Genomic DNA, 21,277 nt, shown 5'->3' on the forward strand with positions numbered 1-21,277 from the left:
CAAGGTAAGGGAATACCTGAACAAATGGCTGCAGAAGAATCGTAGTGAATAGATGGTCAAAAAAGAGTAGACAGTTAAGAATTTGAAAATGCCACTCATACAAAACTAATCAATTGTGTACCTTCAAGATCACCAGCAAAACCTCTCAAATCCCCTATGCCTCAGAATTAAAATTCTCATCCCACATTTAAATACCTTCATGACCTTACTATTTACAAGATTCTTATGGGTCTTGACAGGACATGTGGAAAAATTGCTTGCCCTTGTGGGAGACTATAGGATCAGAGAGAATTGACAGAGATGTGGAGGAATTTCTTCTCTCAGAGGGTAGTGAATCTGTAGAATTCTTTAACTGCAGAGGGCTATCAAGGCTGGGTCATTAAGTATATTCAAAGACTGACTTTGATTTCTAATCAAAGGTTAAAGGGAAAAGACAGGAAAGTGGAGTTTAGGATCGTCAGATTTGCCGTGATCTCAATGAATAGTAGAGTGGACTTAATGTGCTGGATGGCCTACTTCTGTCCCTATGAAAGGTCTCATTTATCTTCAAATGGTTTTAGTTCAGTAACCACTGAAAAGGTCTTGCTGTTCATCACCCTCAACCACCACTTCTGAATCTTTCTAGGTGCTTAAACCTCAAGGTCTGAAATTTTCATCATAAACATTACCATCTTTTTACACCCTCCCCTCATTCAAGACCCTCATTAAAGCCCACCTCTTTCAGTAAGCTTTTGGTCATTTGTTCTAATAGCTCCATTTCTGGCTGTAAGCCTTAACTGTGCATCAGCCTGGGTCAGTTGTTATGGGTTAAAAATACATGTTTTACTTAAATTAATAAATACAGCATAACTTGCTACATTAAGCTTCTAAGCCATTCATATCTTCCACATCAGCAAGTTCTAGAGGAAACTGTGGACTTTAAATGTGGCTTTACAAAATGCATCTGTGCCCTTTGGCAGTTTTAGCCAAGCTGAGAAATGGGTACTACACTTCTAAAGATTTCAAATGAAAGATAACCAGTTCTCAACTAATATACACTGCTGTAATTAACAACAAACAAGTTAATGTCTTCACAAATTCAATACTTCAGTAAGAAATGAGAGGATAACTAACTTAATGAGGGAGAAAATAGAGGTCTTGATAGAAAGTAATAAATCTGCGATCTAGAATAGATTGAGGACATGGAGAGACTGGATAAGGTACTGTAGCACATCTGGTATAGGAATTCCACTTAATGACAACAATTCATTCTTAATACAATTCCACTTGAGTTAGTTCACTTGGCTGGATGGCTGATTTGCAATGCAGAGCGGCACCAACAGCATGGGTTCAATTTGTGTGCCAGCTGAGATCACATGACGTACCTGCCTTCTCAGCCTTATCCCTCGCCAAAGGTACAGTTACCCTCAGGCTAAACCCACTACCAGATATCTCTCTCTGTTACGAGACAGCAGCCCTATGGTCCTCTGGAACTATTACGACTTTACCTTTAGGTCAGCACTGAAACAAAGCGGTTTATTAAAAATTATATCTGAATCTAAACAACATTCTGTAAGCTGACCATAAAATAACACAACCCCAGGTCTAATTCCATTCTCACTCAGTATGAACTTGGATGCACATTTCTGTGGCTATCATTGGAAAGCATACCAGGACGAAGTTAATTAAATGTTACCACCAACACTCCACCAATTCAGGGTCACTCAAGTTAATTGTAGGAATCTACAATTCACCTGAATTAAAAAACCAGAACAAAAAAAGCATTAGTGAAGAATCTTTTCCTCCATGTAGCCAATTCTTCATGATATAGTGCGCTTTTCCAATGAGTCATCAGACTACAATTTCAGGTGACTAGACCATATGACCATCATACTGGAATTTCCTACTGAATGCATCTAGATTGTAGGGGCTGTTGCGCCTGCCACACAGCATGTTTGAACTCTTATATCTAACAAATAATAATAGTAAATTTGTTTTTGGACAAATAATATTAGAACAAATACACTATGAACTAGCAATAAACACTACAAATCTCTCATGCTTCAATTTAATTTTGATGATCATGTACCGCCACACTAGAACTCGGCCAGGCTCCATGTAGTGATTTCGTCCGGGGCTCTTCTTCCGATGGTTTCAGAGGTGTCTTCTCTTCCAGTGATTATTCTTGAATTACCGCACTGAGCATGGTTTTGCGGTGACTCTTATATTCCACAGTCTGAGCGCCCTTTTAGGAAGGTCTGGAGTATCTTCTAATGGGTCGATCAGGTTCGATCACCCTGACCAATCTGACCCAACCAGATGTTGGCACGTTGATGGCAGGGTGGTCCTTAACTGTCTATTATTGGAGATGTTGGGTGCACACAACTTTCTCCAAATAAGGGTACGAAGCACCTCCATGTCTGATGCATACCTCGATGTTTCAGATTGCCCCAGGGACGACATTCCATTGTCCCAGTCAAACCCAAATTCAGATGTATATTGTAGGATCTGCAGCTACCAGGTTTGTTTGCAAACTGTCTGTCGGTAGCTGCAGCCTGTCTGGATTCTGCAGCATGTGGATTAACATACTCACTTTGGTCAAGGCTGGTTCCCATTTCCCAGCATGCTTATTCATTGCCCATCTTTTGTAACTCCATGATAAGTTGATTATTGTGTGTGGCCCATCTGGTCACAGAGTGCATTAAAAAAAAATCACTTGTCATATACCTAAAATGTCTTGAACATGCATTTGTGGAATGTGTTTTGTCATTCATTTCCTACACTATTAGGAATTTCTATGAAGTCTCTCTCAGCTACTGTGATAGGAGAATCCAAATATTAGTTCTCTTAGTTACTATTAAAAAACAGGAAACTTGTAACAAACAGGTCAGTTTGTGTGGGGCTAAGCAGGAGAAAGGAGTGCATTGTGGTAATGATTTACAGGTCGTTCTGGTATACCACACGTTTCATCAACACAAATTGGCGATAATATGACTGATGAATTGCGGCTGCTGTTTGGGTAACTCGAACTTTCTACTAAACAGGTATAGCGATTTTCTATAGTGATCTTCCACAGCACGATTTTACAGAGGAACACAACTGTCGCGTGTAGCAGAACAAGCTGTACAAGAAACAAAGTTCTCAGTTCTGTCCTGATTCAATGGCAGTCAGAGAGTAAACAATAACTAACCTCAACATTTCTGTATTATGATATTAAAGAGTTAATTTGCCCTGCTGACCTGCAGGAAATTGGATGTCCTGAGGCTAGGGTGGGACGCTTCTGACTTACAGGTAGATTGTAAGGAATTTAGATTCCCATCCCTTGCCACTCAGTTATTTACATGGCTGTCTCCTATTATTCAGAGATAATTTATATTTGCATCATCATCCTATTCAAAATCAATAAGAACATTGCAGTTGGAATTTTGACTACTTCCTGTAGTTTAAAAAAAATTCATAACAGATTTGGCCATTAAGGGATGTTTTACATTATATTGTTTCTGGAAATGACATGGTCACTATATAGGGTCTTAAGGAACATGTGACTATGAGGGAGTGACTGGGTTGTCTTGTGGGCATTACTGACTGTAATGTAAAGACTTTGAATAAAGGAAGGACTGCTCCTCTGTTCACAGAGATGTCTCGACACGCTTCAGTGGATTTTCCTTACAACTTTTATTAAATAATGGCACCATGTCAGCTAATCTTGAGTCTTCTGGCACCTCAGCTGTGGTAATTGGTGAACTAGATATCTCAGCAAAGGGGCCAGGAATCACCTCCATAGCTTCCCACAAAGTGCTCCATTTATGTTCACGCATTTTCTGGGGCTTTTGTGGTGCAGTGGCAGTATCCCTACTTTTGTTCCAGAAGGCCTGGGTTTAAGTACCACCTGTTTCAGGGGTGCGTGATCAGATTGCTGAGAAGATTGATTAAAAATAGATCATGCATTTTCTGTTTTAGGCTCTAGATAATTAAGTATTAGGAAGTTCAGAAAAATTACTACTATAAGTCATGCAATTTGAGATCAGACCTCTCAAAACGACTTTGGATTCTCAACCCAAAAGCAAGGCAATTAAAACAATGAGATCAGATTACTTACAGATTAGATTAGATTATTTACAGTGTGGAAACAGGCCCTTCGGCCCAACAAGTCCACACCGACCCTCCGAAGAGCAACGCACCCAAACCCATTCCCCGACATTTGCCCCTTCACCTAACACTACGGGCAATTTAGCATGACCAATTCATCTAACCTGCACATTTGTTTTTGGACTGTGGGAGGAAACCAGAGCACCCAGAGGAAACTCACGCAGACACGGGGAGAATGTGCTAACTCCACACAGACAGATGCCTGAGGCGGGAATTGAACCCGGGTCTCTGGCACTGTGAGGCAGCAGTGCTAACCATTGTGCCACCCACTAGGAGTCTGCAAGTAGGCTTTTTATTCCTGAAGTACTGTTTATCGATTGAAATTAAAAATTAAAAGGAGTTCTATTAAGAAGTTTAAGATTATAATGAAACTTAATTGTCTAAGAAAGAAATACGCTGACGGGAGTTTAGGAATCCTTTTTCCACTTAAATCAAAGATTTAGATGAGGTAACTGCAAGCACAGTAGCTAAATTTGCAGGTGAAGACAATAAAGACAGGCAGCTACGTGACAAAGTCAACTTAACCGGTGTTGTTCAACAAGCTCCTTAATTGACAATAATCTGGTAGAAAGAATATAGTTTGGGAAAATGTGATGGTGTTCACTTTCGCAGGAAAAATCAATAAAACAGAGTATTATTTAAATTGAGGAAAAACTACTACAGAAATGTAAGACATGGGGACTTACAAGTTCTAGTGCACAAGTCACAAGAAAGATTAGCAAGTAGGAATACACTTGATCAAAGGTGGCTAATGGAATGCCTTTTACTGACGGCAATTAAACAAAGTAAGGATGTTATTATGCTTCAGTTAAACAGAGCACTGGTGAGACCACTTCTTGGATACTGTTGCTGGTTTTGGTTTCCTCATTTAAACAAGAATGTAAATGTGTTGGAGGTGGTTTCAGTGGGGGATTACCAAGAGTGAATAGATTGTATGAGGTTAAGTTGGATAGCTATGTTTGCTTTGAATGGAATTTAGAAAAGTGAGGGGTGATGGAAGTGTACAAATCCTGAACGGTAGAGGCAGGAAGGATGTTTCCTCTTATGAGTGAAGAGGAAACTAACTTTCAGGAAAGAGAAGGAAAAATTATTTTTCTCAGAGGTTATCCAACTTTGGAACACACTGCCTCAGAAGATGATGGAAGTGGGACAGTGAATACTTCTAAGACTGACATGGATAGATTCTTCTTAGGCAACTGTTATTGGGTTTATAGGGGGCAAACAAGAAAGAATAATTTAAAACACAAAGATCCGCCATGATCCATGATGGCAGAGCAAGCTTGAGGGGACAAATGGTCTACATTTGCTACTACTTCATACATTTGTATGTTCATGGACCAGTTCAGGAGACTAAAGAGCAGCTGATGGACGATACAATTGGACATTGAGTATAGCAAAATTGCTTGATTACCTGGAGAGAGAGGAACAGTGTGTGTGAAAAATTAAACAAAATGATAAATTGTAGCAAAGTAACATTCCAAATCATTTGATATTGTTGTTGATTAGCAATGAAACCTTCAGGTGCTTCGTGTAAGACTTCAATTATAGTCTTGTCATTGTAAAGGTTGGATGGTTGACGTTAACAATTAGTTCAAATACTTCAAAATTAGTACAGAATAAAGTACAATTACAAAAAACCTGAGATGAGCAAAAACGAAAAAGTTATAAAAACAACTATCAATAACTAACACAGTATCGCCTAGGCCTCTTATCAAGATCCTTCAGAAATGTCATATCTATCACCTAGGTATGAGTCATCTTTAAGCTGACATGAAAAGCAGTATTCCTAGCCTCTGATCTCCTATTGTAGCCACTTCATTCATATAGCAAGTCCAGTTCAGTTTCTGGTGAATGGCATGTTGATATTGAAGGATTCAGAGGTTGTAACACCATTGAATGCCAAGGGGCATTGGTTAGATTGTCCTTTATTGGAGATAGTCATTGCCTGGCATGTATGGCACAAATGTTACTTGCCACTTGCTCACCCAATGGTGGATATTGTCCAGAGCTTGTGAGATATTAAAGGGTTCATTTGCTCTGCTGACCTGCAGAAAATTGGATGTCCCGGGGCTAGGGTGAGATGTCTCTGTCTTACAGTCGGATTGTAAGAAATTTACATTCCCATCCCCTGCCATTCAGAGCCATTTGCATGGCCATTTCCAAGTTATTCAGAGTAAAAGAATTACATTATCATCCCTTATTCAGAACTCAATAAGAACATTGCAGTTGCAATTTTGACTACTCCTTGCAGTTTAAAAAAAGGATTCACAACAGATTTGACTGTTAATGGGTGATTTACATTATACTGTTTCTGGAAATGATGTGTGATCACGACATTGTGTCTTGAGTGGCATGTGACTGTACAGGAAGGCTGGGAATTGTCTTGTGGGCATTACTGACTGTGATGTAAAGATATTATATAAAGTTAGGACTGTCCCTTTGTTCAGGGAGACCTCCTGACACGCTTTGCGTGCATGGCGAAGAGTGTTAAGGGTTCCTCCACAGTTTGTGCTTACTTACTAAAATTTTGGCTGTTCACAGAAGTTGGCAGTTGCATCAAGTGCGTAAGAATCTCAAGAAAAAGAACTCAACACTTGTTGTATTTGAACATGGGCTTATCTGACGAGTCACAAATGGTGCTGAACATTGTACAGTCACCATGAACGCCCAACTTGTGACCCTGTAATGGAGGGAAAATCATTGATGAAGTAGCTAAAGATGGTCAGCCTAGGACACTAGATGGAGGAACTCCTGCAGAGTGGTCCTAGAGCTGAGATAACTGACCTCCAATAGCCACAACCATTTACCTACATGCCAGGTATGACTCCAATCAGCAGGGGATCTGTCCTTTGATACCCATTGATCCCAGTTTTTCTAGAGCTCCTTAATGCCACACTGTTGAATGCAGTTTTGACGTCAAGGACTGTCACTCTTGCCTCACTTGTTTGGTGGTCTGCAGTCAGTTTCATATATCAACTCTGTGGCACTCAGAAATCTTTACAAGAAGTGAGCTTTGTCTAAAGACAATCCAATTTTATGACTACCCAACTCTGAACATACACCCATCTATTAACAAGATCTTCAACTCACAATACTTTGAATCTTAACTAAGAGGAGAATTGCCAATAATCTTACAATCCTGGGCAAATCATATTAAATTATCCAATTTGTGAGAATGCTGTATAGTCTGAGGAACATTGCTGTTAGCAGTCAGCTTATGATCTCTTACCATATTAAGATCCTAACTTTCAGAGGCAGACAACAGTGCGTTTGATAGACAGTGACGTTTCACCTCCCATTCGTGACCAGTGTGGTGAGGTCCAAGTTATGACATCTGTTCTTAATATCTATCTTGTGCTGCCATCTTTTCTGTGAGCAAATAACAGATTTTTTTGTATTTTTGACAACTGCTCATTGCACTCATTTAAAGTTAAAACTTTTTCAATGTTGAAAGGTTTTTTTAAGAATCTATCACAGATTAGATTAGATTACTTACAGTGTGGAAACAGGCCCTTCGGCCCAACAAGTCCACACCGACCCGCCGAAGCGCAACCCACCCATACCCCTACATTTACCCCTTACCTAACACTACGGGCAATTTAGCATGGCCAATTCACCTGACCTGCACATCTTTGGATTGTGGGAGGAAACCGGAGCACCCGGAGGAAACCCACGCAGACACGGGGAGAACGTGCAAACTCCACACAGTCAGTCGCCGGAGGCGGGAATTGAACCCGGATCTCTGGCGCTGTGAGGCAGCAGTGCTAACCACTGTGCCACCGTGCCGCCCACTGTGGTGCATTGATCAAGAAAGAGCAATTTAGAAAAATTTTGCTCTTAACAGATATTGGACAAAACTAAATGGTCTTTCTCTAGTTTCTGTATGACCTCACTTCATGCTCTCTCCAAATTCATCTTAACTTCAAGACTCTCTGCTGTTCCTTGATCCTAATCATATTAAATCACGGAAAAAAAAAGTACCTTCCCAGCAGCCTCCTGGTCCCTGGTTCCCTATAATATATTTGGTGCGCAGTAATCCACGGGTAACTGAAACCGGAGAAAATAATTCCACGGATTTCATGACCCATAAGCACACAAGAAATGAATGAGTCGGCTACTCAGACCCCAAGCCTACCCTGCCACTCCTGAATACCATGGCTAATCTTCCCTGACCTCAACTCTTTTGGACCAGCTCCGCACGGCCCTCAACATTTCAGAATCTACCTCCTCTTTAAATTACTTCATTGATCTAGCATTAACTTCTTAGGATAGTGAATTCCAAACAGGCATCCATTTAAAATGGAGATGTAAAGGAATTTCTTCTCTGCAGATAGTTACAGAATAAGGGGACTCTGACTACATCGCAGTTAGGTTTCTCTGCTAAAGGGAACATCTTATCAACATCTCAGAATTTTGTATACAAGGATATATAGCACGGCACGGTGGCACAGTGGTTAGCACTGCAGCCTCACAGCGCCAGAGACCCGGGTTCAATTCCTGACTCATGCGACTGACTGTGTGTAGTTTGCACATTCTCCCAGTGTCTGCGTGGGTTTCTTCCGGGTGCTCCGGTTTCCTCCCACAGTCCAAAGATGTGCAGGTCAGGTGAATTGGCCATGCTAAATTGCACGTAGTGTTAGGTAAAGGGGTAAATGTAGGGAATGGGTGGGTCACACTTCGGCGGGTCGGTGTGGACTTGTTGGGCCGAAGGGCCTGTTTCCACACTAAGTAATATAATCTAATCTAATATGGTCCCTCTTTCAATCTGCCATTGTCACCCTTTACCTCAAGGAAAAGAAAACCCTTAACCCCACCATCTTTGAAAATTACCATCTTATCTCTGATCTCTCCAGAGTCCTTGAATATGTTATCAGCTCCCAAAATAACTTCCCACCTTTTCTGGAACTTCCCCTTAGGTTTTCTTCCCTGCCACAATACCAAAAAAAGTGCTCTCAAAATTACAATTGACATCCTATGTCACTAAAAGAAAAGGAAACTTTCCTTCCTCATCCTGCTCAACTTGTCTGGAGCCTGTGACACTGAATCTACAACCTCAGGCCAATTGCTCTCAGGAAATGCATTCAATTCCCACAACAGCACCTGATGGAATTAAAATTCACTAATAAATCTGGAATTGAAAGCTAACCTCAGTAATAATAGCCATGAAACTACTGATTATTGTTTTAAAACAAAACTCGCAGTCCTTCAGAGGATGAAATCTGCTCGTTAACCTGTCTGGCCTAAATATGATTCCAGAACCATAGCAACGTGATTGAGTCTTAGATCCCCCAACACACTTCAGTTCAAAATGTAATTAGGATCAGCCACAAATGCTGGCCTTTCCTGAAGTTGTACTTGACTCGAAACATTGACTGTTTCTCCCTCTACAGATGCTGCCAGAATGGAATTTCTTCAGTATTCTTTTTGAAGGCATGGCAGTAACTTTCATGTGTATACTGATAACACCCAGCTCCAACTCATCATTATCTCTTTCAACTCCTCTACTGCTGTTGTCAGGTTGCTTATCCAATCAGTACTGGATGAGCAGCAATTTCTTCCATAGACTTGTCTTTTCTCTCATTTGACATTCAATACATCAAAGATCAACTGAACTCTATGCCATGTCTCAATTCACATCAAGTCCCAGTCCCTTACTATTTTCTTGATAGGCAGTTCCTCGGGATCAAGGATGACGCATCCAGTCCAGTTCAATGGGTTCTGAGATGGCTGATAATTCTAATGTGTGATCTGCAGAGTTTGCCATGTGCAGGCAAGATGGTACTAAAAGACTCTGGTAGATGAGTTGCTTGGAGGGTTGTGCAGGCTTTCCAACATTTTGACTTATCTTCTGAATGACACCCAAAGTCTCTCAATGTTCTCAACATGACTAATTTTATCACAACTTCCAATGTGCCAGTCATGGAAAAGAGTACGGAGGTCCAGGATCTGAGGTTAACATTTCTATTTACAGGGATGTGATCCCAACATTCTTAAATCGTTTGAAGATAGATTGATAGAGTGGTCAAGAAGGCATACGGCATGCTTTTCTTCATCGGACAGGGTACTGAGTACAAGAACTGGCAGGTCATGTTACAGTTGTACAGGACTTTGGTTCAGCCACATTTGGAATACTGCTGTAATTTTCTTTGTTCTTGTCTTTGAGAGTGACAACTTACAGTGATTACCTCAAAGCACAAGAGTGCCACCAGCATTCCTCTAATTCCTGTGCTCACCTACTTAGAATGGCTTCCAGTCAAGCAATATCTTGATATTAAAAATTCTCTTGGTTTTCAAATCCCCCCATAACCCTATCCCTGCAAACTCCTCAATTTTTTTTATTTTTTTCCAAAAGATATATGCTTATCTAATTTGGTGTGTTTGAGCATACGATTTTAATTGCTCCACCATTGAAGGCTGAGCCTTCAATTTTTATGTTTGAAGCTTTAGAATTCTCTAGCTAACCTTCCTCTTTCAATAAACACCTTAAAAACAAGTTGTTTTAATTCTCTCTCCTAATATGGCGCAGTGTCATACTTGGGAGTGCCTTGGAACATTGTTACATTAAAGGCATTATAAGTAGGGTAAGTCTCCAAAAAGCGTGTGCGCACACACACACACAACTTGTAACTGCAAATTTTTGACAGGTTCCATGTTTGCCCTGTATAGGACAATGTCGGAAAGATTATTCCTGGGGGGGGGGGGGGGGGGGTAGGATACACCCCTCTGTAGAACTCCAGGGAAACTGTGGGGAGAGAGAGGGCGGGAGGTCAGTCATTTAGAGACGGAGCCTGTTTAAATCACTGTAAACAAAAGACGCAATCACTGCTGAAAACACGTCTTTGATGTAATGTTGCTACCGGGACCTCAAGATCTCCTTGGGATAATCCGATTTTCAGATAATTGGTATTCGGATAATCAAGTCTCCTCTGTAGTTTCTGTGACAGGATCAACTACCTCTACAAAGGCTAAGAGTGAACCTCAAAACTCAGCTGAATTCATAGCCAGATGTTTATCCCCCCCAGGACCCAGAGTAATATCTTTTACAATTTTTGAACATTTTTCTCTTGCAAGTACCACACAGCATCTTCTAGCTGGAAGAGCAAGATTCAAATTCACTAATAACTTAAAAGGCATGTTTATCAAACAAATCAAAAACACTTACTGAAGCACTACTGCTTTACATTTCAGTGACATGTGTTTTGGCAAAGGCATTGGAGGGTTTATTTACACAACTACATATTGCAAGAAGTCATAAGATAGACTGCAAATATTTTCTGCCTGTAAGGAGATCTCAGCCTTAACCCTTAAGGGGGTTATACATTGTACATATTCACGAACAATAAAAACACACAAGTGTTAAAAAGGCTACAAGGAAGGTTTACTACTGCATTAATTACATTGTGATCTTCTGAATCAATTAAATTATGATTAGTGGCTTGAAAGCTTATCATAACGATTTGATGTTTTACTCAATATTAGACGATAATATTGTTAAAACCAATACTAGTGCTCCACAGAACAAGTAAATTCAAGCTTCTGAGCTTAATATATTATAAAATCTCTTTTTTTAAAATCACGAATTTTAAAAAATCTCTAAACATGAAACAGATTTTTAAATATTTGTTTATAGTTTTATTATAGAAAAGAGATAGGTTATAAAATATCTATTAAGCTCAGAAGCCCAAATTCACTTGCTCTGTGGAACAGAAGTGTAAGATTTAGCACTTGTACATGTATAATAATGTTAGATCCTACAACACACCAAACCTCTTCTCATTTAATCTATCTAGTGCAGCTGGGTATCAACCTTAGTAAATGATAAAACATTGCTGGTGGTATAAGGCATTCTTTTTGGTTCTGGAAAACTAGGAGTGAATCAAAATTTTCTAATCTAGACATTGGAAAATTCAGGTTCAGCCTTGGATAAAGTAGGCTCAGATTCAGGGTGGCACATTTGCATACGTTGCGACATTTCTCACGTAAAATGTACTTCGGTCTTTATACAAAGAGAACAGTTTTATATCAATGGAATTGTTAAAAACAAATTTAAAGCACGCTTCCATCTCAGTTAAAAGGAAGAAAATCAAAAGTTTAATTTGCCCAAATGTGACCGTATATAAATAATTTCATACTTATATTCAGCTATTTAAAACTATTTCCAAAATGTTTATGCAACACGTTTCAATAAGAGCTATCTTGAAATACCCTTTCAATATCAATTTTAAACAGTGTTTTGTATCTTGCTGAAACTACAGCAGGACTTCCTACCTTAACAACTAACCTGGCAATTTCAAGTCAATTTAGAACATAGAACAGTACAGCACAGAACAGGCCCTTCAGCCCACGATGTTGTGCCGACCAATTTCACAAAATAATAGCTCACCAAAGATCTCTGTGCACTCAAGCTCAAAGAGCTTTGGTACAGGAATACAACTGAAACTGTTCTATGAATTGAGTTACTGGATCCAGTTCAAGAATCATCTCAGTGTTTGTAGAATTTAACTTCCCATTTGACTTAGTCTGGTAAAATTTCAAGCACATAATGATCGCCAAGACCGAGACATAGTGCTAAATGGAACAGAACCCTTATTTCCACATTCAGCATAGTAACTATTTGTATCACCATAAAAGAGCAACCTATAATGTAAATACTTCCACAAACCAGTAATGAACACCCAATTATACAACAACAAATAGCAACTATTATAATTTTATCTCATAAGCATATTTAGCAGGATGAAACAATAGGTACACCTGTTTTCGAATAATTATGATTATACTGTTCACAGCTCCGGTAAGGGGGCAACAATCATTCCGTTTACTTAGAAATTTTATCCATTCTCCTGAAACTAATATCTTACAAACATTTATAAGTCAAAAGACTTAACCCTCTTATAATGACCTCATTTCCCTTTCTTATTTAAAATACTTTAATACGGTTGCTTAAATTTTTGATCTCCTAAACATTTGCTTCTGGTAATTTACAAAACTACGTATCATCTTATTTCACACTTAGTTATTAGGCAAAACGATTCTCCTCTCAGTATTGTTCAGGCTAGAGGATCTATCTAATTGAAGCCAAACTGTAGAGCAGTTGAAATTTGGTACTGAACTTTTAACAGGATGCAAACTGTTACAAACACTAGCTTCTACATGTTGACCACGAACTGCATTTTTTTGGGGCAAAGGAATTTAAAATATTTTTGGAGGCTTCAGGCTGAATATCTACAAAACAGACTGTACAAACATTGGGTGCAATATGGCTCATAATGGCCATTGGTGGGAGCAAAGTTTGGCAGGTCCAGTACATGCATCACATTTAAAGGCAACTTAGCAGTCTTCCTGCCAGCCACACAAAAGGAGGGCAATAGACAGGATACAGAACAAGAGAGGTCAAGCATGAACAGCTGAATGTAATTAGATAGCACCAATGTCCAGTGACCCCTCAATGAAGGTGTTCCCACCAGGAATGCAGATCTCTTGGCCTTACTGACCTGACTGCTATGATTACTTATGTCTTGTCCTGCCATCGGTTGCATGGGATGTCCCATGATTGATGCAGCAATGAGCAACTGCCTGAAATATCCTACAAATATTTCCAGAAGACACCTCAATCGAGCCTTGAAACTAAAACATTAAGCACCACAGTTACCTTCATCACTACACACAACTTTTCCTTGAACACTCCAAATGGGTTTGTTAACTGCCTAACAGCAAAGAATGAATCTTTGGAGGCACAAGTGTTCTGACATTTTCATGAAACAGAATCTCTCTCTGTGATGACAGCATCACTGGCAAGGCCAGAATTTGCTGTCCATGTCCAGTTACTTTGAGAACAAGATGGTGAGCCGTTTTTTTTTGAGCCATTACAGTTCACCTGGTGTAAGTACACTCATTGGAAGAGAGTTCAAGATTTTGATCAGTGGCAGTGAAGGAATAGCAAGATGAGAATTTGCATATTATAGTATTCGCTTGCATGTTCTGTCCTTATTCTCTTAAACAGAAGAGATTTCAGATTTGGAAAGTGCTGTTAAAGGATGCTTGACAAGTTGCTGCAGTATGCCTTGCATACACAGTGCTGCTGGTGATGTACATCAGTGGGAGATGGTGTCAAAGTTGAAGATAATGGATTGGCTGCCAATCAATTAGGCTCATCTGTCTTAGATGGTCCAAGTTCCGTGAACATTTTTGGAACTGCACATTTAGGAAAGTGGAAATTCCAGCACACCTCAACTTATACTTTGAAGATAGTATATAAATTTTGGAGAATCAGGAAGTAGTTAATTGCTGCAAAATCTCCAGCATCAGATCCACAGTTGTAGGCACAGTAATTATAAGCTGGACCATAGGTTAACTCAATGGTATTTCTAACATCCAAAGAGTTTGCTACACTTTTCACCTGGATAGTGTCTCCTACCAACAACAGCCTGCATTCTTAGTCCTGTGCAAACCCCTCATCTGCACTGCCTTGCACTACCATGAGATTGCTGTTCTTCTGTCTACTGCAGGCCCATTCCATGTAGCTGCATCTGGCACTCACCCCTACTCTTCTCTCCAACTACATCATCTCAGAATTAGATCTCTCAAGGTTCAAAATCTCTCAAAATTGCCTGCAATAAATGAAGTAAAATTGGGAGCATTTCATTCCCTTACCCGAATTTTTCTTTAAAAAAAAAACTCATTTGAAAATATTGCTTAACACAATGGCTTCCATCCTCCAGTAACCATTCAACTGCCATTGATGTGTCACGGTCTTTCAGGTGGCAAGCTCTGCTCTCCTTGGAACCCATGCACCCCAGTTAAAATTTGAAGTTATTTTAGTGAGTTGAGAAGATTTGTAGCTCAGGTTGAGCTTCTGGATGTAGGTTTGCTCGCTGAGCTGGAAGGTTCATTTCCAGATGTTTCGTCACCCTACTAGGTAACATCTTCAATGGACCTCCGGGCGAAGCACTGCTATTTAAAGCAGAAAGTGCGAATAAAACCAAAAATCTGAATCTCACTATCAAATTAAAATAATACTGATACAAACAGGTTTGAAAGTTCAGTATTTTAAAAGGATTGAGTGAATTGAAATTCTATACCCATTATGATTTCTAATTGCCCATACCAAACTCACTTTGGTGCAATGAATGAACGGTCAAAGGCAGCTTTCTAAAGGAAAAGGCACATGAATTACACTTATACACCTTTGTTTTAAAAAAAAGAACAGGATTCTTTCAACAAAATTGTTGCCCCATTTCCCAAGCAATCTCTTTAGTCTCTGCTTCTTGGCTTGCCAGCATCTTTTCCCATTTCATTTATCTTAAAATCTGTCACTTGCAAGTTAATTTCAAACAAACTTATACCAACTGACAATCAATATCAGTACCAATTTAACACATTTTCTGCAAAGAGGAATTGCAAAGATATTTTTGAAGTTACCACCTTTTGTGTTCACCTCTGCACTACAAAACAATTTCCACTGTAAAAATATATATTATTTGGCCTCCTTGTTACCACAGCAAGATCTCTTGCAATGCACACAGTGGCAAAGGAAGCATACTGTCGATCTTCTGGTTGCAATTTAATGAACGCTAAGTGATGTTTGTACCACCCTTCATCTTATTTTCATAATCTTTAATATTACATGCATGATGCACAACTACAAATGCACTCATTCAAGGCTACCTTGGTAATGGATTAAAGATAATCAGTACTCCCACAAGGGAAGGAAATGGTCTGTTTTCTGAGGTTTTCTGCCCTGACAATATAGAAGGGCAACAAGAATATCATATAGTAGCCAAATTAGACTTTATTTATCTGAAAATATCATTGCACAGAATAAAATAGCTCAGTTTAGCTAGTTGATTCTAACTGCACATTCTTTACATTATGTATCTGTTTAAAAAAAACAAATCACAAATGCAATTCAACTGCATTTAAAAATCACTAATATATTTAATAATATCTGCACTTTAGCAATTAATCAACTATAAAAGTTACTTACATATTCGTAAAAATTTGGACAGCCTTAATTTGACTTTAAAAATTGTGACTGCAACAACTATATGAATGTTAGTCACTGGATACCAGAATAGTTCAAAGTGTGTTCTTGTTACCAACCGAACAGCCAGCCTGGTTTCAGAAAAACAACAGGTTTACTGGGAACTACTAGCTTTCAGGGTGCTGCTCCATCAGGTCACTAGTGGGGCAGGATCATAAAACACAGAATTTATAGCAAAAGATCACAGTATCATGCAATTAAAATGATATATTATACAAACCTAGACAGCTGTTGAGGCTTTCATTTTTGCGAGTGGGTTGCAAGTTTTAGTTCATTAATACGTAAATCTCAGAACTCCTTTTAAGACACATTCGACGTGTCTTTTTTATAAAACCTTAAGTTATCTCAACTCAGGCAATTTATTAAAGGTGTGAGGTTTGAGTCTGTCAATATCCCAATCTTGAGTCAGACTGGTTCTATTTCTAAAGTAGGAATTTATAAAATGTTATATGGATTGACGGCCTATAGGTTGTGTGCTTTTTGAACAAAAATAGAATGTATCTGCAAATACAAATTCACTCCATGGACTCATATGTGCATGCATGCAGGTGAGAATGAATGCACACGAGAGAGCGTGTGCTTGCATGTGCTTGGGAGTGTGTGCTTGAGTGTGATGGAGTATAAGCCTGTGAGAGGATGTATGCTGGGTGTGAATGTGGGAGGTGTACGTGTATGCGTCTGAGAGTCTGCGTGAGTGTGAGAGTATGTAAGAATGTATGTATGCGCGAGAGAGTGAGAGAGATTGTATAGTGTAGTGGGGTCATCTGAAGTGTGACATGAACCAATGGTCCTGGTACCGAACTTAGCTATCAGCTTCTGCTCAGCCACTCTGCATTGTTGCATATCCCGACGTCCACCTTGGAGATTGGTCACCCAAAGATCCGAGGCCAAATGTCCATGACCACTGAAGACTTAACAGCAATCTAGGTTTGTTCAATACATCATTTTAATTGCATGACACTGTGACCTTTTACTATAAATTCTGTGTCTTATGATCCAACCCCACTAGTTACCTGAAGGAGCAGCATTCTGAAAGCTAGTACTTCCAAATAAACCTGTTCGACTATAACCTGGTAGGAGAAACTGAAGACTTCAGATGCTGGAGATCAGAGTTGAATGGAATGCTGGAAAAGCATAGTCAGTCAGGCAGCATCCGATGAGCAGGAGAACCGACATTTCAGGCACAAGCCCTTCATCAGGAATAAGACTCATTCCTGATGAAGGGCTTATGCCCGAAACATTGATTCTTCTGCTCCTCGGATGCTGTCTGACCAGCTGGACTATAACCTGGTGTTGTGTAATTTTTAACTTTGCCCACTTCAGTCCAACACCAGCACCTCCACATCAAAGAAGCAAAGCAGTTGAGAAAGGGTAAAGATGTGACAACAAGAAGAAAGCTCCTAGTCAACCAGGGACTTACCTTTTCTCTGTCAGTGTTGTTTCTCCTTAATCTTTCACCTTCCCTTTCTACTCCTTTAAATATGGACTGATTTCACTTTTATTTCTTACATCCCCTTTCTCTACTGTAGGGCTCCATGCTATGAAGGACTGTTAGTGTATATAACTTTGGTTCAAAACAACTTATTGTTTCATAATATACTTGTCAGCTCCCACTAATTCAGAGATCACAAACTTTGCTGTTATGTCCAACTTCTAGAATAAAACTACATTAAACCAAGTATGAAAACCTACCTTGGGACCTACTACAAACAGTTCAAAGGAATACCAAGTAGAGTGATCCACTCCACCCTCCTCCCTGACCTATCATCTTCATCCCCCTCCCCCACTTACCTATGCTACTTTCTCCCCACCTCCACCCTCCTCCAGCTTATCTCTCCACCCTTCAGGCTCTCTGCCTTTATTCCTGATGAAGGGATTTTGCCCGAAACGTCGATTTTACTGCTCCTCGTACGCTGCCTGGACTGCTGTGCTCTTCCAGCACCACTAATCCAGAATCTGGTTGTCATCATCTGTTTTTACCTTGATGTTAAATTGCACAGTTATTTAAATGTCAATGTTTTATGCTTTACTACTACGCTAATCTGGCTAAACTAGGAGAGGAGGGCTTTCAGTTTGTCGATTTTATGCTATACAGAAGAGGGCAAGAATAGGGGAAAGAAAAGGGGTACAACGGTGCAGCGAGGGGAGGCAGATAAGTCACCAAAGGGAGCAGACATAGCGTGTAGACAGGTTAGGAGAGGATAGCTGAGGGGATAGAGAGAGCAAATAAGAAATGGGAGGGGGGAAGCGGGGAGCCTAACACAAAAGTGGACGAGGGGCAGGGGAGCTGGGCAGCGGGGCCGGACTAGACCAGACAACAAATGCTAATTAAAATTAGGAATTGCAGGCGCTGTTGATCACTTTCTCCGCCGGGGGCCAGGCTCTCACCTTGCCCTAGTCTGCACCCGCGACGGCCGCAAAACTTGAGAGAGTAGCGCCCTCACAGTTAGGAGTGGCCAACCCAACATCTGGGGAAGGGGAGGACAACAGGGAAGGGGAGGACAACAGGGAAGGCTGCTTTCCCCCCCATCACCAAGTTCCCAGCTGCAGATTCAGCAGCAACAGATTCCGATCCATACACACCCCAAACACGGGGGGGGGGGGGGGAGGGCACATTCCTGGCTGACAGCACCATCAAGCAATGGGATGCCCGGTATCTGACAGCAAAGGCCAATCGGAGTGGGCAAGAGGCGGGCCTTCCGGCGCAGGCACCCACCGGGCTGTCCGGTGAGTTTGCCAATCCTCCTTCCTGTTTGAGAGAATCTTTTCATGTCAACACTGAACAGGGAGAGACAAAGCCTCAAGTTGGCGGAACTCACTCGCAACATTTCATCAGTCGGTTTCTCCCTCGCTCGCCCGGCAGCAGTTGCTCGCCCACTTTTTGAAGCGCCTCAAAGTTCTCTCCGTTAATGTTTACGTGCGCAGCGGCTCGAGCGGTGACAGCGCCACTGACGTCACGCGGCGTGACCGCCTCGCGCCACTCTCACGCGCCATGACGCCACAGTGGGCGGGCTCTGCCATATGTGACGTCACGACATCTTGAAAGAGGCCGTTCAGCCCGGCAGAGGCAGTCTGTTTTATGCGTGGCAATTAGCAGCGTCAGTTTCGTAGCCAAGCGGGATTTATTTTCCTCAAATCCACACTCAAGTCTGTCATTCAAGTCATTAGTATCTGTTGTAAATAATAATGGCTGGATCATTGATCCGTGTGGCATTCAGTTGGTTATAGGTTGCCATCTTGAAAATGCTCCCCTTAATCCAAACGTTCTATATTCTATTATTTTCCCAATAACAGATGTGAAGCCATTCTGGCCTATCATAACCTGTTTTTTGTCTCCTTCCTTTTTTAAGTAAGGGTGTTACGTTGTCAGTTTTCCAATCCTCTGGGACTTTTCCAGAATCCAAGGATTCCAGGAAAATTACTACTAGTGCATCCGTTATCCCTGTAGATATTTACTTTGTTACCTTAGGATGCATCCTGTCAGGTTCAGGGGGACCATATAGTCTTTAGGCCCATTAGCACGTTTTCTCTAGTGATGATTATTACATTGATTTCCTTTCCTCCTTTTGCCCCTTGAACATTGAGTAACTATGCTATTTGTGTATTCTACTGTGATGCGATTCAAAGTATTTATTCATATTCTCTGCCATTTCCTGGTTCCCCCTTATTATTTTCCCAGCCCCATTCTGTAAAAGGCCTGTGTTCATTTTGGCTTCACTCTTTTATTTAAATAAGCTCTTTCTGTCTGTCTTGATATTACTTCCAAGTTTACTGTAAAATTTTATTTTCTCTTTTTTTTGATTTGTATTTTGTTGATTTTTAAAACTTTATCAAACCTCTAGTGTACCAATGCACTTTGCCAATTGTATGTTTATTCCTGCACTCTGATGCTGTTGATTACTTTCCTGGTTGACCATAGCTAGGTGAGATCTTTCCTATAATCCTTCTTCCTCTCTGGAATTTGTTTTTACTGTGAGCCATGAACTATTTTCTCAAATGTCTGCCATTGTTCCTCAACTGTCTTTGCTGCTAAACCCCTTCAGAGTCCACTGTAGCCAACTCATTTGCTGTAATTACCCTTATTTAAGCTTCTACCATTTCTAACCCAAGTTTCCCACCCCCCACCTTTCAAACTTCTTTAAAATGGTCACCATTTCCAATAGGTTTTTTTTCTCTGACATAATTTCTTAAAACTGCCTCATTCTGAAATTCACAGCATCCTGGAGGTCCCCTTGAAAAGGGTAGTCTTGAGGGGTACTTCTTTCAGGAACAGCAGTGAAGCCACAACACCAGACCATGCCAGCTTGATCTGAGGTTGCCACCCGGGTTACTGCAGTCTTGGCTGCCCAATATCAGAGGCTGACTTTGACCTACGGTGCCATGAACCCATAGTGAAGACTATCCCCCTTGACTTGACTGAGCACTACTAACAACAAGGACTAACTTAATGTCTGCAGCAAATGGAGTACAAGACAGCAGTAAAATGAGCCTGGTGTCTCTGGATAAGGAGAAAGTGAGGTCTGCAGATGCTGGAGATCAAAGTTGAAACTTTATTGCTGGAACAGCACAGCAGGTCAGGCAGCATCCAGGGAACAGGAGATTCGACGTTTCGGGCACAGGCCCTTCTCCTTCCTGAAGAAGGGCCTGTGCCCGAAACGTCGAATCTCCTGTTCCCTGGATGCTGCCTGACCTGCTGTGCTGTTCCAGCAATAAAGTTTCAACCTCGTCTCTGGATAAGGGACTAAAATGCAAAAAAAAGCACAGCATATCAGAGGCAGAGTTGGAGGAGCCAGACCTGGTGTGAAAACACCACAGGAGACGCTACAGGGAAATGAAAGGGCCTACATCCCAGGACTTAAAAGGGTAGGGATGAAGTGATCAGAACAAGGTTGGCCATGGACGATGATTGAAAAGCTACAAGCATCTTTCGCAATGCTCCCCGAAGTGTTGGTCACAGACAAGGGGCCATCATTTACTAGCAGGAAATTCAAGTATTTCCTGAAGTCAAATGGCAATTGGCATGTAAGGACAGCTCCACACCAATGGCTTGGCAGAGAGAGCAGTACAAACTTTGAAGGCACACTTAAAGGAACAGCCTACAGCTTC

General features: G+C 40.7%; 1 protein-coding gene across 4 annotated transcripts in view; it reads right to left on the bottom strand.

Moving 5' to 3' along the window:
* Positions 1-19,162, bottom strand: part of ppardb (peroxisome proliferator-activated receptor delta b) — a 93,652-nt gene extending 74,490 nt beyond the window's left edge. Inside the window, exons 1-2 of one of the 4 annotated variants that reach the window (XM_087973649.1) lie at positions 18,991-19,162; positions 7,358-7,497 (exon numbers count right to left, since the gene is read on the bottom strand). The gene's annotated coding sequence lies outside the window, so the exon portion shown is untranslated. Of the gene's footprint in view, positions 1-7,357; positions 7,498-18,559; positions 18,697-18,990 lie in introns of those variants that run through there. The other 3 variants (XM_087973648.1, XM_087973651.1, XM_087973650.1) reach the window with 3 other exon arrangements.
* Between the last annotated feature and the right edge of the window lie 2,115 nt (positions 19,163-21,277).

This window comes from Chiloscyllium plagiosum, unplaced genomic scaffold, assembly GCF_037043375.1.
Source record: "Chiloscyllium plagiosum isolate Xiang-an unplaced genomic scaffold, Cpla_swu_hap1 HiC_scaffold_26, whole genome shotgun sequence".
NCBI classification, from domain to species: domain Eukaryota; kingdom Metazoa; phylum Chordata; class Chondrichthyes; order Orectolobiformes; family Hemiscylliidae; genus Chiloscyllium; species Chiloscyllium plagiosum.